The sequence below is a fragment of the Oreochromis niloticus genome, linkage group LG5 (assembly GCF_001858045.2).
Source record: "Oreochromis niloticus isolate F11D_XX linkage group LG5, O_niloticus_UMD_NMBU, whole genome shotgun sequence".
Taxonomy (NCBI): domain Eukaryota; kingdom Metazoa; phylum Chordata; class Actinopteri; order Cichliformes; family Cichlidae; genus Oreochromis; species Oreochromis niloticus.
The window spans coordinates 7,354,165-7,371,182 of record NC_031970.2 but is presented as its reverse complement, the minus strand read 5'-3'; the positions used below and the strand labels follow the sequence as shown (position 1 = coordinate 7,371,182).

Genomic DNA, 17,018 nt, shown 5'->3' with positions numbered 1-17,018 from the left:
TTACTGTTTAGGCTCAAATCGGTTTGAGCAGTAACTTGAAATAGTAACGCCCAGCAAATCTGTTAAACCAAATCAAAAGTTGTTTTGAAAATGTAAGGAGTAGAAAGTCAAGATGTTTGTTTTAAAATTGTCAAAAAGAAAAAAAATACTCATGTTAAGTAGAGTAAAACATTCAGAGGACTCATCAGTGGCAGGTAAAGTCATCTGCATCATAATGAAATGAGAGCAGGGGCAATTTTAGCCCATTTTTTGGGGTGCTGAAGCACCCCAAAATGAATCAAAGCACCCCCAAAGATTTCTTACTTTTTTGACAATATTTGCTGTTTTTGTGACACACTACTAAAAATATAAAAAGCATACAGTACCTGGTTGAGACGTAACATTTCAACAACAAAAGTATAGATACCACCCCCCCTCCCAAAATGGTTTGTTCCAGCTCGCCTCTCCCCTACTCTGAGACGCAGCGGAGCGGAGGTGTAAGTACCTGGCTGAAAACAGGACATATTAGCTACATTTAACCTGCAGTTACTCTTTATATAGTTAGGTAGGTATCAGACCATGTTTCTTTTTAGCCGAAAAGCATTACACCCAGGTAACCTGCAGTGTTGAAAACTTGTTTTACGACAATGTTTGCTACCCTACAATCCGTCCTGCTCTGTAGTAAAATCAGCGACATTTGACCGTCCTGTTGCTCCCATTGAAATGTATATAGCCTATTTAAAATCTAAAACTTAAAATTGTCCTTAGCCTACTGTTGTTTGAAATGGATACTAACTAGCTAACTGACTGAATGCCCATTAACCTTATAACTCCTGTTGTGTGTGTGTGTGTGTGTGTGTGTGTGTGTGTGTGCGTGTTTGTGTAGAGAGAGACAGCCAGGTTCATAATGAATATAAGGAAGTTTTTGGGGTTTTTTTCAAAAAAAGGAGCAACATTCAGGTAAAAGTGTAAGATCAAATAATCCGTCAATAAAGGATAATGTTGGATCAGTGTTTCAATATTTACATCTTTTATTAGATGTTCATGTGGTTTGGTTATTTGCCTTTTGGTTAAAAGTACACTGAGAGAGGATTTTTCATTAGTGATCTTAATAGTATTTTTTTCATATTAATGTAATTTTTTCATCTAATTGAATACAATCTATTTGTGTATGATTGTCATTCCAAAAAGGGAGAGAAGAAAGAGGGGAACGTGAGGAAAAAGTACAAGGTCAGGAAGAGCCAGGTAAGAAAACAGACAGGGAATAGTGACAGGCAAAACAGAAACCGTTAAACTGACAAAGAGAAAAAACCTGATTTTACTCATACAATCAGGAAGTTGCGTTCTCCCTATATTAAAGCTGCTATACAGAATCTGCAAAACAAACTGGGTTGAAACATTTTTGACCCTCTTTAACAACATTCCAACATAACATTATCATTGATTGGGGAGATTAAAATTAATGATATATTTTTATGTGGTCCAGCCACAACTCTACTAAAACCTCAGCTACTAATAGGTAGGCCAACATTTGGACCGTCCAGTTGTCTCTATGACTGCCACAGTACGTACATCACATTTGCACAATATCAGAAAGTGCCAAACGGTGCCCTGGTGGAGTGAGGAGCTGTAACAGGAAGCAGAGTGCTCTGTTCATATTCTAAAAATGTTTCAAGCTTGTTCCAAAGATTCTGTACTGCAGCTTTAAATGTTTTCCAAAAGCACACATAAATTACCTTATCAGTGTTTCTCAAACTTTTTACAGTGTGTACCACCTGAGAAAATGTCAAGCTCTCCCAAGTACCACTATGAAAGCATGAAACTCATAAATCTTACAACACAAAATTAGTATTATTAAATTAGTCAAATTAGTATCTGCAGTAAAGATTTTTTCATACATTGTATACATTCTACCACAGGCAAAGTTGCCTCCATTTTTATATTTTTTTAAATTAATATTTTGTAATAATTTATTTGTAATAACTTATTCTGTTTTGGGAGTGTTTTCATATATCTGTATTATATGATACATACTCATTAAAAGTGAATCTCTGTCTCTGTTACTTTTTACTCACTATGAGAATCATTCATTATTCTCCCGCAGTAATTAAGGTTAGAATATGTTTTTTTTTTTTTTATTCCAATCCATTCTTCTTTTGCAGCATTTAAATAACCTTTATCAGAGTTGATGGTTTTGTTACAGACTTTTGAAAAAAGTGTTTTGTTTTTCTTTCACAAATGTGGGTATTAAATTGTGTTAAAATGTACAAAACAGTGATGTCATGTTTTGAGACGAGGACCCGGGCACAGAGAGACTTGACGAATTTAAGAATCTTAAAATTTTATAAAGAAATTTGCAGACTTGCAGATGATATGATGGTAAAATTATGATGACTGATAACGGAGGCGAAGACAACAGACGACGAGGACAGGGAGGAACAGGGGTTTAAATGCACCAAGGAGACAGTCATAGAGAACTCGGGACAACTGGAGACATTTAAGGATGCATGGACTAACAAAGACAGGGAAGAAGTCTCATCGTGACGTGTAAAGTTTATTTTGCCTGGCTGGGCAGCTCTCTGGGTGCTCAGCACCCCCAAAGCTCTGATCCTAGAATCGCCCCTGAATGAGAGTACATGTTTTGTTTTCTTTCAACATTGTCAAAGGGAGCATTTAAATTGAAAAAAAGGACAGGGCCAAGAATTATCTACAGATGAACATGTAAAGGTGTAATTATTTATATATTATTTTATTTATTACAGCTGTGGAGTGTGCCATCATGTAATTGGTTGTTAACTTTTTAGTTAGCCATTTTTCACGTTGTCTTCTCCCTGCATATGATGACACCAAGACAAATTCCTCTGTACAAACCTGCCAATAAACATGATTCTGATTCTTATTCCGAAGACCACATGGGGGCTTTCTGTACATCCTTTGACAGTGCACCGGGGAAGGAAGGGAGCTTTGGCCTCATGAACAGAAGAGCGTAAAAACCATGCACACATTGAGGGAATATAACTCCACCTCAGCCTCAAAGCCTTGAACGGGTGATATGTCCGATGGTCTAAGGAGCCCTAGCCACCAAAGCTATGTTTTCCACAAAATATACTTTTCATATTACAAAGACACAGGGAAAAAAACGGGGACAAAACACTGGAACATGACAAAAAAGTTTGAAAGTCATAACCACATCATATAAATAATAAATAAATAAATTTCTTGTAAATATTGCTTGTTGGGCTAAAAAGGCCCATCCTGGTATCAGCTTTCTGGATGATGTTTGCATACCTGTCTAACCTTCTGTATGGTATAAAGATGAACACCAAAGTGGATATAAAAGTTTGTCTTTGAATAAATACATTTCTGGCTATTTTAGTATCTCTCTACACTAAAAGAATATTTAGTCCCAAAATGCTGAGCAATTAATTTGATCACATGTAAATCTTCCATGTAATTCTTTAAATTATTTAACGTAAAGAAGTCAAATATAATGGAATCTGGTCAAATAAAATTTAATTGATTGGTATACATTCAGTGTATGCCAAGCATATTTTCCTAAATGATTAATTACTTGAATAAATACATTTACATAAATACAAACATTTTTAAATATTCTTGAACAGTTCAAACACTAAATGTTAGATGTGTAACATTTTCCAAAACTTCAATCACTGGGCCCCAGTTTTTACAAACACGTTTACTAATACACCTGTTCAGATGTTTTATAAGTGAAATAAACAATATTTGAGCTATTTTTCAGCTCTTTTTTCTTTTATTTATTCAAATGGTATTTTGTTACTTTTATTTACAATTCTATTACTTAAGTACAATTATAGTAACATAAAATTTGATGTTTAGAAGTTAGATGTTTTTTGTTTTTGTTTGAAAAAAGGTCTTTGAAGGTTGAAATACATGTTATTGAAACGAGATGCTTTTTTTAACCTTGCAGGAATTCAGTAATTATGTTTAAGTTGTCAGAACTCTTGTTGTGTTACTGGTTACTGCCACTACACAACTGAATCTGCCAAGGCCAGTGATTTCTGCTGAAATAAAAGAAAAATATTGCAGAGGATGAGCCTATTTTTACATTCAAACTGTTGCAATAAATTAGACGGAACAAAGAAAGTAGCTTAGAAACTGCACAAAGTGATTGAAGAGAGAGGAGATCATGAAGTAAAAAGGACCATGGTGGCGATTAATATGATTTGCCAGAAAATCCAGGTTTCCCTGGTTTCCCAATCATAGCTTAGCTTTGAGCCAAAGCCATGCTGCGAACTGGGACGGCTTCACAATCCTCTAGCTCAGAAGTATTGTTATGTCTCTTGGGTATTATCTTTCAAAGCCCATTATACTGCAGAAACAAAAAGGAGACGACACAGGCCCAGAATTGTAGTAACTCTAGTGTGCACGCATACATACACAATACACACAGCCACATGCTCATACAGTAGTTTAATCTTGCAGAGATATGTATTATCAGTATAAATCCCAGCATGGCCCCAGATATGCAGGCATGCAGCTGTGCACCATTAAAAGCAGATGTGACATATTCATATCATAAATTCTCCAAGACAGATAATGTAAGTATAGTAAATTAAACACTGTGTAAACATAAAATAAACCAAACATTAAATCACACCATATAACCCACTGAAGCCTATTATTTCTTGTGGATATTCAGTGAATTAGGCAAGTACAATCAAACAGTGCTCTCAGGTATATGCAGCTGTGCATTCATAGATAAACATAATATTCCAATATTTCTGTGCAAACTTTTATTTAAGTTTACACTTGCAGTACAAATGCATGTTGTGCACATAATAACAGATTGCACTGCTGTTGTGCAATAAAGACTTAAAAGCTGTAGTTGCAGGCACTACTGTGATAAGATTGTGTCACTCTCTTCTTAAATTTCTAGCCACCCACCATCCAGCATATCCACCACCATAGCATAACCTCTTTATATATATTAACACCAGAGGTTTGTAGATAAGTCATGTTTTTAAATCACCTTATGTAAATATAGCTGAAGTAATATTTACTGTATATAGAGTACTGAAGACTACTGAAACTGTGTTGTTCCACTAAAGGAGTACATCTCTGCTCAAAATGACATGGTAGCTGTTTAATACCATTTCAAATCGCACTGCCATGAATCCTCATCTAAAAGCTCAACTTATCCATGTTTTAGAGGCTAGTCAACACTTTGCTGCAAAGGGAGCCAAAGCTCACTGGAAAGAGAACTTTCCAAACCGTGCTGGCATATCTGCTTTGTAGCCTTACTAACTTTTTTTGTCTGGGTTGTGAGAGATTTAGTGTTTTTGTACGTTTGCAGATCTGTCAAGCCATATACATGTAAGGCATCATTTATGAACCATTCGTTGTCTGTTTGTTTTCCTCATGTCAAATTTGTTTTTATACCTTCCGAGTTGCAGACCAATAGGCAGTATTTGGCACGCAAAATGTGCGAGGCTTAAAAAACGAAGTAATATATTATGATGATTGCAGCATATGTATATTTATATATGTTTGTATATATTTCCTTATTTGGTAGGCCAATCTGATTCAAACTTTGCATGAATATCGTCACACATACAGTTATGAAAATGATCATTTTAATTATAATTATGAAAATATATCATTTAAAGATTTCTTATAAATCTCTTTTCTTTGGATATATCTATATATTATGTTCTTTTCATCATCCCACTGTGAATATGATATTATGTTCTCCACTTGCATTTATTTATATATATATGCATTTACACTGTAGTGAAGAGGATATATTTTTCTTGTGTCAATTCAAATTCCATTAAAAAAAATTGAGATTTTAAAAAAGTCTTTAAAAATCTTAACATAAAGTGCTTTTTTTTTAAAGCAGATAATTTTCATATTTATGACAGAAGTAAAATAAATACACTTCATGTTCTTTCATAAATATTAGTGGGCACCAACTTCTAATTGCAGCAAATGGGTTAACTAAGAAACTTAAGAGAGTTATATTTAGGCTTAATAATTTCATGATATTGAAATTTGGTTTAGGAATTACTTTGTGAATAGGTTAATTATGTTTTACATCAAATGCGGTTACCTGTTATGGCATTTTGAGGTGTCTAAGCTGAAAAGAACTGGAAATCCTGCTATGGTTAAAATGAAGATAAAAATATGGACCACGTTCTTGCACCAGGCCTTAAATTGGACAAAACCCTAATATGTCATCACTATGACTCAACATGGCACCTCAGTGTTCATTAAGCAGACAAATGATAGTCTGGGCATTGCAGAGGTGAGGATCTTGAAAATGTTGCAGGTTGTTGCAAGAGATAAAAAGGACCAAGAGAAAGAAACAGCATTATTTTCCATCCATCCATCCATGTTTTTTCTAAGGGGGCTTTGCCTTTCTGGGTTTATGGTCTTGGAGCCTTCCCGAGAAAGCCTCAGGTTAGAAGATGAAGAACATTTACAGCTAAAGAAAATTAACAGATGCCTTTACCTGGATATCGTTGAACTGTGAGAAGTGGAGCATGCGCTCACATATGCACACATAGCTTTCTTAATATATCAATTCTCCACATTAAAAACTAGGCAGGTTGACACAGTCAAATTCTGTAACACTCTTGTTATAACTGCAGAAATCATTTTAATTAAAAATTCTAGTAAAGGGTAAACAGTTGGATAAATGGAAGAACTCCAAAAGAATTATGAAGCATGCCAGTGATAAGACTGAGTAATAGTGTACAAGTATTCATGATAGTAGACAAAAAATAGAGACAGACAAATACGGAATAAGAAGACAAAATGTTTTGTGTGATGTTGTGGGCAGAATTTCTAAATATATGAAGTGAGCATTTCACCTCATTGGGCTTAAACAAGGAAAATCCAAACTGAGACTTTTCCATATATCTAATTGGCAGTTACCTGAACAGAAAATTTAACAGGAGTTTGTTAACATTTCATTCTAATTATGTTTTACTTTACTTTTCTAACATCAATTTAGATTTCACAGAAGAGAAATGGAGCACATAAAACTACCGAATAAGTGAAATTTTATTCATATTTCGTTTCTTTTTGTCTACTTGCAAGGGAGCCTTGAGAATTTTGTCAACGTTTCATGACTTCCTAACAATGCTGCTTTTTTATACTCACTTGGTTACATATCTCTGGGTTATTATTGAATTTTGTTACATTACGAGGTGCTGCAGGGATTATGCCTTTCCTATTGAAAGAAAAGAATGAGTTAAACTCAGGCGCTATTAGCTATTTGTCTGGCATGTTGAGCTGAAGGCTTTGCTGTCCAGCACAGACAGCTCAATTGATGAATTCCTGATCAAAACCTGTTATGCATTGTGATTACTCAAGCAGACTGACCTCAATAATGTTGGTACCATCACAAAGCTTAAGTATAGTATACTGATGGCCATGGAGACATTCTTCCAAGTAATGCTCTCTGAATTGCATTTCTTGGAACCTACATTAAAAACTGCTGAAACTGGTTGGCCACTGCATGCTAAAGTTTTCAATAACAAGAAAAGGGAAGAAACTATTGAACTTTTCAGCATGGAGGCTGTATGATAACTGTACACATATTTGTGTGCATGCAGGTGTGTGAGTGTATGTATTTGTATGTATTCTTCTTCTTTTGCGTGTGTGTAAACATGCTTTTCTCAGCAAAAGCTTATACCATTAGTAATAATGTAGAACAATCCCCATGAATATGTTATCAATGCATAATTCAGCAAACACATGAAAACTTATAATGTGTATCCTTTTTGTATTTGTTTGTGAGTACTTTTATGTGGCAGTAAGATGAAAAGTATTGTTGTGTGATCAAACTATACACTCATACCTGAATATTTAATAACCCCTTTACTACAGAGAAAAACACCATTGCATCATCAAAGTTGTAATTTTGATCATGTAATATTTTATAAAGGGATCATTTTATCAAGCCTGAAATTCATTCCAACAGCTCAGTATCACTTTAACTGCAATTATTTAAGGATGTCTTTTCCATTATACCTCTATGAAGTGCCAACAGTGTCACACTGGAAAACAACTTAGTTCCACTCCCAAGGAGTCCCTAAAAGGGCTGTAATAAGAGTTATTACTTTGCCCGGAGGAAGTGATATCCATGCTGGCTGCAAACACATTTCTTAAAGCTGCCACTTACCACACACCTGGTATTCTCTGTCAGTCCAGATACAGAGTAACCCTTATTGATTATAATAGTGCACAATTTATTGTTTTTTTCTGCATTCTGAGCTCTTTCCCTGTTTGCAAAGCTCATAGAGATTCCTTAGTTTTGTTTGGTCCTTCATGTGACAGCAAATATCTATATGACAATGGAGCCTAGATACATAAATCCAGAAATTATAAAACACCAACTGTTTTCATACACATTATAATTATTATTGCACATTTGGGCTTTACTAAATTGCTCAACAAAGAATAAATTAAAAGAGATAAAATCATCATCACTAATTTGATAGCACTCCGTATTATGTAGTAGTAGAATGATTTGTTTAGACATATTTTCTTTGTCCAAGCACCAAAAATTGTGTTGCTTTTAGTTCTCATCATAAAAAATTCTTAAAAATTTAATCTTAAAAATTACATTACCACGCAACTGAACTGCTCTATCATATTTCCAGTTATTAATACTGGATTTTCTCCCATACTATGATTGTGATGTTTTGCATATACATTTATTATTAGTACACGTTCTTATGTCAATTAGTAAGAAAGAGCACATAGTGCCATTTGGCAATCACTGGTCGCTAGGGAAAAATGGGTATTCCCCAACCGGTTAGTGGTTTCTGGAGGTTGCTGTGAAATCAGTTGTTGAAATTGAGTCACACAGGAGTAGAGACCATTCAGCAAACACCTGATAACAACCTGAAAAAAGTGCATCCCTGACCAGTTGACAAATATTTATGAGAGGATGCTGACTGTCACTGGGTGGAACTGGCCACAAAGAGGTATATACTGTTGCAATGAAAACCTTATGATTGCTTTAGCTGCTAGCAGGTTCCCCCAGTTTGTAGTTTGCATGGAAGCCACCAGCTTGTCAACTGCGAAGAGTTCAATGCAAAGCAGAGACAGAGACCATTCACCTTCAAAATAAAAGTTTTGCCTTTTGAAATATGCTGGCTTCCCAAAGGGACAACTTTTATTTTGAATGCGAATAGTCTCCTTTTTCAGATTGCAGCACACTTTTTCAAGTTTCCCTACAACTCAGTGGTTCGGGAGCGTTTGCAGACAAGTCAGCCTTGTCCATGCAAACCAAGCGGGTTTTGGTGTGGCACACACTTTGTGACTTCACTTAGTGACAGCTAGCAACCTCCCCCAAAAATTTGGAGAATTGGAGCATGTACATTTTTCCAAATGGAGATTGCCAAGCAGTTCACCAACTAATCTTTAGACCTGTTTAAAAAAATGATGCAATAAAAGTAATCTCTGCTGCCAGGTCACACTTGAAAAAGAGATTTTTTTTTATCTCATTTGGAAGTTTACCTGGATAAATAATTACATTTATAAAAACAAAGAAAAGAAAATATCAGGGTTGTGCATTTAGCTCTATGTGATAACAAACAACAGTATGCTAGAACCATTCATCAGTCACAAGTTTGCAATCCTGCCAGAAAGAAATGAGAATGAGAACGAAGTAAGAGTGTGAGAAAGGCAAAGACAAAGAGAACTACCCAAAGCCTGTATTAGCCACTCACTGGAGCCAACTGTCTGTTGCTAGGCTGCATTACCAGACAGTAAATGAAAAGCTTTGGAGGGTAATTTCGACAAATATACAAATTCAGCATTGATGTTTGCTCATTCATCCATTGTCTTATCCGCTTATTCCTACTCAGGGTCAGAAGGTGCTGGAGTCTGTCCCAGCATAGACGGCACAGAAGGCAGGAAAATACCCTTGATAGGCTGCCAGTTCACAGATGAACTGACATGGACACACACTCATTTGTACTCACAATCACATCTAGGGACAATCTGTAGCCTCATATTAAACTAACATGCATACATTTGAACTATGACAGGTAAACTGGGCAACTGGATAAAACTCCTTCTTGTTCCCAGGCAGCAAGCTAATGACTGAATAACAGTCATTCAAACATATATACAAAGAAACACTGAATTCTGCCTATTACTCATAACATAACATTAATAAACTGATTCTTAGTCACAAAGGGGAACAAACTCTTTGCCACTTTAGTTTCTAAAAATTGTTCTGCTTTTAACTTATTCAGCCAAGTCGACCAATTATCGTATGTGTATCTTAATAATGATGCATTACATGGTTTAGTTTGGAAGCCATGTAAGTAAGAGGTCCTTCCTGTTAATGGCTGTACCCGACTCAATCTGTAAGCCTTTAAAAGTGACAGCTTATCATAGATCTAATTTCAGGGACACTAATCAGTGAGCATCTCCAGTCTTCAAAAAATGTCACCTTATACTGACAGTAGATAATTGGAACTACATAAAAAAAAGTACACAAAAAAGCACAGATTTCCCTGTTAAACGGAATCAAATTTGTGTTTACTGGCATTACTTTTACATGCTGAACGGAGCATAAAATAAGCTATGATTGAGACTGTTTACTTATTAAAATGACCCCAGTGCTCTTCTCACACTGGGTTATGAGAAGAGCAAACAAACCAATACGATAATAACTTGCTCCTCTTCGCATCACCTCTAATCCTTTGTTCATTTTAATCTCTAACATATGAAAAAAAAAGCCCTTATATTTGTGCATGTTCACGTGTGGATGTTTGCATGTGATTCACTGAAGTTATGTATCTCGAAAGATATCAAGCATTTCAGCCACAAAATGCGGATGACTTTCCCTACCTTGGCAGCCTTCATCCTTCCAAAGTCGACACTGATTCAGAAATACACCACTGTAAGCTCTGCCAATGGGGTTATGCCAGACTCAGAGGAAGAGTCTTTGTGAACCGTGACATCCAGGTGAAGAACTGCCTGTTTACAAAGCAGTTGTTCTTCCTACTCCAGTGCAAGAGGCACAAACACAGACCAGGCAGACCAGCTATGAACACAGATTGAGTAAGTCTGGATCCCATCACCAGAGATGAAATCCTGGCTCTAGGAAATCATACACATTTAGGTAGAACAAACAGAGAAACAAACAAAAGCACAGTGGAAGAACTGACTGTGTGAAACATTTCTTCAACTATCACTGTGTGTCAAGTGCAATATGTTCATTATTGCATTGAGCATAACCTATCACTATGGATATTTTCAAAAGGGGTGACTGTAGCTCAGAGGATAGAGCAGGTCATTTGTTAATTGGAAAGTTGGTGGTTCAATCCCTGTCTGTTCCAGTCTGCGTGCCAAAATATCCTTAGGCAAGATGCTGAACCTCAAATTGCTCTCTGATGCATCCATTGGAATGAATTTTAGATAAAAAGGTGCTCTATGAATGAGGCATGTTGTATTGAGTGCTCAATTACAACAGAAAAGCGCTATATCAGAATCAGCCCATTTGCCAGCAGTAGTGCATACAAGCTGTTTTTTTCTGAAGCACACAAAAAGTAAATTTTATAAAACTCCAAACATATATAACATAATCTATTCTTCCACCACCAGTAGTAGTAGTAGCAATAGTACCAATAGTTACAACACAAAAAATGTTGTTATCTATGAAAATTGCCTTGTATTTCCAAATGTTTTTAGACTTTACCTATATCAATTTTATCAAATATTTGAATATTGTTAGTATCCATTTGCTCCTCTTCTTACTACTCTCTCTCTTTTTTAAGTAAGTTTGGGGATTACAGTATTGTGAGTCTCGTATTTCTTGTACTTGTTGGCACAATGATGCAGTGGTTTGTACTATCACCGAGCTCGAACTTGCCAGCCAGCCAAGGCCATTCTGTGTGGCATTTGCATGCTCTCCCTGTGCCTGTGTGGGTTGTCTCTGGGTACTCTGGCTCTGTCCCACAGTTCAAAGATAAGCTTGTTAGGTCAACTGGTGATTCTAAATTGGCTGTGAGTATGAATACTTTGCCCTGAGATAGACTGGTGGCTTGTCCAGGATATAACCTGCTTCTCATCCAAAACTTATCAGTGAAGGACATTGCTTGTATAATTCTTGTATATAATTCATATATATATTTTTTCTTGCATCATGTCACCAATTTTCAAAGTAAATGTATTTCTAAAGATGCTTGAAATGAAATTCTCAAGCATCCAAACTACACGTGCATAAAAACAAACCATAGATGTCTATAAATTATGTTATGTGTACTAATGAGAAATGAGACAGGGAAATAAGGTGGTGTGATTTTTCACATTACTTATTTTACTTACAAAGATAGATACATAATGATATAGATATATCGATACACATGCACACAGACGCACATTTAGGTTAATACATTATAAAAATTAATAACAATGCTTTTTAACTTGTTTTCCAATATAAAACAATAAAAGCATCCATCTGATACAACAGATGAACATAAAAACTGCCCGGCATTTGTTTGTGTTTGCATGCTTCTGTTTGGTCTGTCTAACTGTGCAAAACTAGCAGAATTTATCAGTAACAATAGGGGCATGACTTCCACGTGCATGTTTATACTTTTGTTTTTAGAGCACAAAATTAGCATCTGTTTAAATAAAAACAGATGACCAAATAATAATTAAAACTTAGAATTAGACAATCACAGCAAAGAAAATAAACATTATTTGCAAATGAGTTAGACTGGAACACTAAATCATTCTTATGGCTGTTAGCTAAACATGAGGCTAGTCAGCAGGCATTTAGCTTTTTGATAGAAAAAGCAGTTATTTTAGCCTCACAACAACGTATCATTTTCACATCTTTACAGTTTAAAAAATGGGGACATAACTTATTAATAACTAGTAATGATTTTGAGTCCCTTTTGTTTTTGCTAATCCTGGCTTGCTGCGTTCCGATGCGTCCACTCTTTACGCTAATCCAAACTATGCTAAGCTAAGTATATGGCCCAGTGGCTGTAGATTTATATTTAGAGAATATACATATGGAAGCAGGATCAATCTTCTCATCCAACTCTTATACAAGAGTTACTTGTTATACAAAACAAGCTTTTACATAGATTTTATACTTTTTCTTTTACCTTGAAGGACAGGAAATAAGGCATGATGATGACAGCATAAACTGCACTGTTGAATCATTGTTGACTAGCTTGCTGCAAAACAGCCGCAACAGTGACCAAATAAAACGGTATGAGTGACTTGTTTCATCACAAGTAAAAGCAGCTGAGTTTCCTGAGTAAAAGCCACAGTATTCGAAAATTGCTGGATCAAAGTATTGCCTGTAACGCTCTTCTTGAAATCAGTTGCAAACAGCGCTGGAAAATCAACCATGGAGCCGGTCCACAGCCTTAAGCTCTCTGTCTCCTTCTACCTAGTGATTCCATCACAGAGCTCAAGCAGTAATATGGTTGATGCAGTCCCTGCCCGGAGGGGGTAATGAAGTGACTAAGGGCTGACCGTTCCTGACCGCCAACAAGACAGCAGGTGTGAGCAGTGAGGAGTGTGAATATGTGTGTTCTAGTGTATATGGGTGTGTTTGTGTATGAGTCTGTGTGTATTAGAGGGTATTAGAGAGAGAGAGAGACAGAGATTGTGTATATGATTTTTCACTATGAACTAGGTTCCTAATCATAAGTCTGAATCAATTAGTTGGTCTAATCGGTACCTTCTCTGTCAGGCATGAAGGGAAGAGAAAAAACAAACAAACTCACGTTTATGCTTGTCTATATCATTTTTAGTGCCACATCACTGCCATCTATCAGCCTCTTTTGCTCCCTTTTTCTCTTTCTAGTTCCAGCACTCTTTCATTTTCCTCCCTCTCTTCTCGTATCTATCCAAGCCATCTCTCCTTTAACACTACATTTATGCGCCGGCTTGGTAAACGGTAATCAATGTCTCACAATGGTGGACTGCTTCATCGAAACGATTTTTCAGGGGAGCTGTGTGTTTGTGCACGCGCGTGTTTGTGTATGTGACAAAGGGTGAGATAAAAAGCAAGACACAGACTGAAGAAAGGAGACACAGAAAAACTGAGCCACTGCTTGATGAACACACATCGGTCTTTTTATGTAAGTAAGCTTATATTTTGTGCATCTATGACTGTTGTGTGTTAAAAACACGTGTGAAAATTTCACAGTGGATTTGGCACTGACTCCAGAAGCTCACTGTAATGCATTCACTTTTGGTACATAAATCACAATCAGCCTATCCTGCCATCTGGGTTACTGCTACATGGCCCTTGTAATGTACATGCTGGTTAGACCACCAGCTGAATAAATGAGGAGTCTACGAAAGCAGATATGTGTCTCTAATGGACAGTAGAATAGCAAATAAATTCCTTGAAGAAAATGTTTGGTATTCTGAATCACGTAGTGTGTGCGCGTGTGTGTGTGTGTGGTTGGGAGATCTTCTTAAAATTGCTTAAACAACCTTATACAAAACAAAATCACAAAGCCCACAGTCACTGCATGCATAAGATAGGTTCAGTTGATAAAGCAATAATTTCACAATTACGAATAAATAAATAAATAGCACACGCACGCACACACACACACACACACAACCACCAGATGCTGCAGCAAGTGGAAAATGTATTCCAACATGGCAGAAAACTAGTAAGCCCCCTGATTAATGTTTAAAGTAATGACTGAATAGTTAATTGTTTAATAAATCTCCCTGAACTTGCGCTGATCTCTACTCCAACCAACTGCCATCCTATAATGTAACCCCTGAAATCAATTTTTCAAACACAGGGTCAATAAAGGTCGCAGCCCTCACCTAGAGGTCCTGTCTCTTTGACAGATTCCTGTACAGATCAGCATCTACTTGGAAAATTAAAGTAATCGATTGGCTATTGTGACGACAGGCATTTCTCTCACACCAATTAGCTGTGGATAAATGGTAAACTGAGGCCTGTCAGAAGTCTCACAAATACACACACTTCCCATGTACATAAACAGACGTACGTATATGTGAAGGCGCATTTCCACACACAGGGATACATACAGTCAAGAATGTAGACACCCTTAAGGAATAAACTTAAGCATTTCTAACCTTAGCCAAGGTCACAGAGTAATATCCTAGCTTAAAGTGTACTGTAACCCCACGGTCACAAATCATATTCAGCAATATGAAGCACACACACACACACACACACACACACACACACGTACACACACTAGTCCTCTAGTTGGGAACAGGTTGTATTTCATCCAGATACCAAGATGAAGGGTCTGCCTTCCTACAAAACAAATATTAAGCTGGCATGGAAGGAATCTGATCAATCTTGTAGTTGTGAAGTACTTACAGTATAATGCGTCCAAAATTGTGGGAAGCAGCAAACATTAGATTGAGCTAACATTTGCCTGTCTCTTCAGGGACTGTTTCATGAGAATAACAAATGTCAAATAATATTTAAGCAAATCTAAATGCCATGTGGACAAATAGTTTGGAAGGCTGAGCAAAATAAATCAATTTAAAAGAAGGCAACAAAGCACAGTGAAAGGTTGAGAGGGAGAGGAGCAGAATTCTCAGTCAGTAACTGCTGAGATGTGCATGTTGCAGGAAATTTGGATCTTGTCCAGCAGAATGTGTTAAACAAACGAGATAGAAATTGCGGCTGATGCTAATTTGATTTGTGAATATCTATTAGATCCACATGAAGACTGAAAATTATTAAAATATCAAATATAAATGAGTAAACCCAAAGTAATTGGTGGTAATAAGAAAAAAGCAAATGAAAGGAAGGATACAAAAAAGGGGCGATGTTACATTTGCAAGAATGAGACTTTTGTTTAATGAGACTAAAATATTTTAGTCTACATAACTATCAGTGAATGTTCATCCTACCATTACTAAGATAAGAGTTGTGGTTTGTTTGTTTATTTATTTATTTAGATGTTAGAATGCTTTTAAGTCAGCATCCATTCAACAGCATGGCTTTAGTGCACAGTGGCACGCATCCAACTTCCCCAGATGCATCCTGTTGGCGCATCAAGTGGCTGCAGTCCTCGGAAACCCATCTCAGTGTGCAGGAGGTGCGTGCAGTCGTTTTGCCCCCCCCCCCCTAGGTTATTTCATTTTGTTAGGCTTTGTGTTGTTGCTTCAAGGCTGATGTGCATATATACAGTTAGACTGTCTATTCCTATGACTACTACAGTGAGTTGCCGTTTGTACCATTGAAAAATTGCATTTTCCACAACCATTCCGCACGAAATCTATGCACACAGTATAGTCCACTACTGCTCCCCAATTTCACCGTGAAGATGTTGCTACAAATCCATGCGACGAAATTGTGAAGGTGCAGTTTTGTCCCAGAGTGAGCGACCAAACGGACACAGTTTTTGGATCTACCGTAACCTTACAATCGTTAAGAGTAGTCTGATTACTGTTTAAATCACTGCATGTGATCGGAATCGCGACTGTGTCCTGCGTAGCGCTTATTACCAAGTGCTTGACAAATGTTAAACGTGTGATAAGTGTCAACAAGTTAGCTGGCGATGTTCAACCTTCAAATAAATACATTTAATATTAAAAAATGCAAAAGCTTTAATTTCCTCTATCAATACATGTGCACAAACACAGTATTATAAGAAAAAAAATCCACAGTACATTTCTGCAGTTTCCCCCTATTTGCTCCTACAGTTAAAAGGCAAAGGGCATTTTCAAAATCCAACAGAAATGTATGTTACAAGAGCGTGCCAGCGCACGGTGAACTTTCTCATTAAATTAAAACAAAGTCCTACCTTTGTTATCGCATGGCGAGAACAAATGCCTTTGCCTTGACAAGTTGCAGAGGGACACGCTAACGGTTATTCAGCTTGGCGCTTCTCCTGCAATCAAAGGTAAACGATTCCTTGTCAGATGAAAATCAGAGGGACAGACGCTCCGCTCGCCCTGTCTGCCACCGCGCTGCGCGTCTGGAGTCTCTGTTCCGATGAGCGCAGAGAGAGCAAAGGCAAAGCCGCTCTCGGAACGGCGCGGTATGGAAAGCC

General features: G+C 36.8%; 1 protein-coding gene across 2 annotated transcripts in view; it reads right to left on the bottom strand.

Annotated features, from left to right (window-relative positions):
• Positions 1-17,018, bottom strand: part of cdh22 (cadherin 22) — a 157,937-nt gene extending 140,919 nt beyond the window's left edge. For both annotated transcript variants that reach the window (XM_003456111.5, XM_019359326.2), the window contains exon 1: positions 16,770-17,018. The gene's annotated coding sequence lies outside the window, so the exon portion shown is untranslated. The remainder of the gene's footprint in view (positions 1-16,769) is intronic.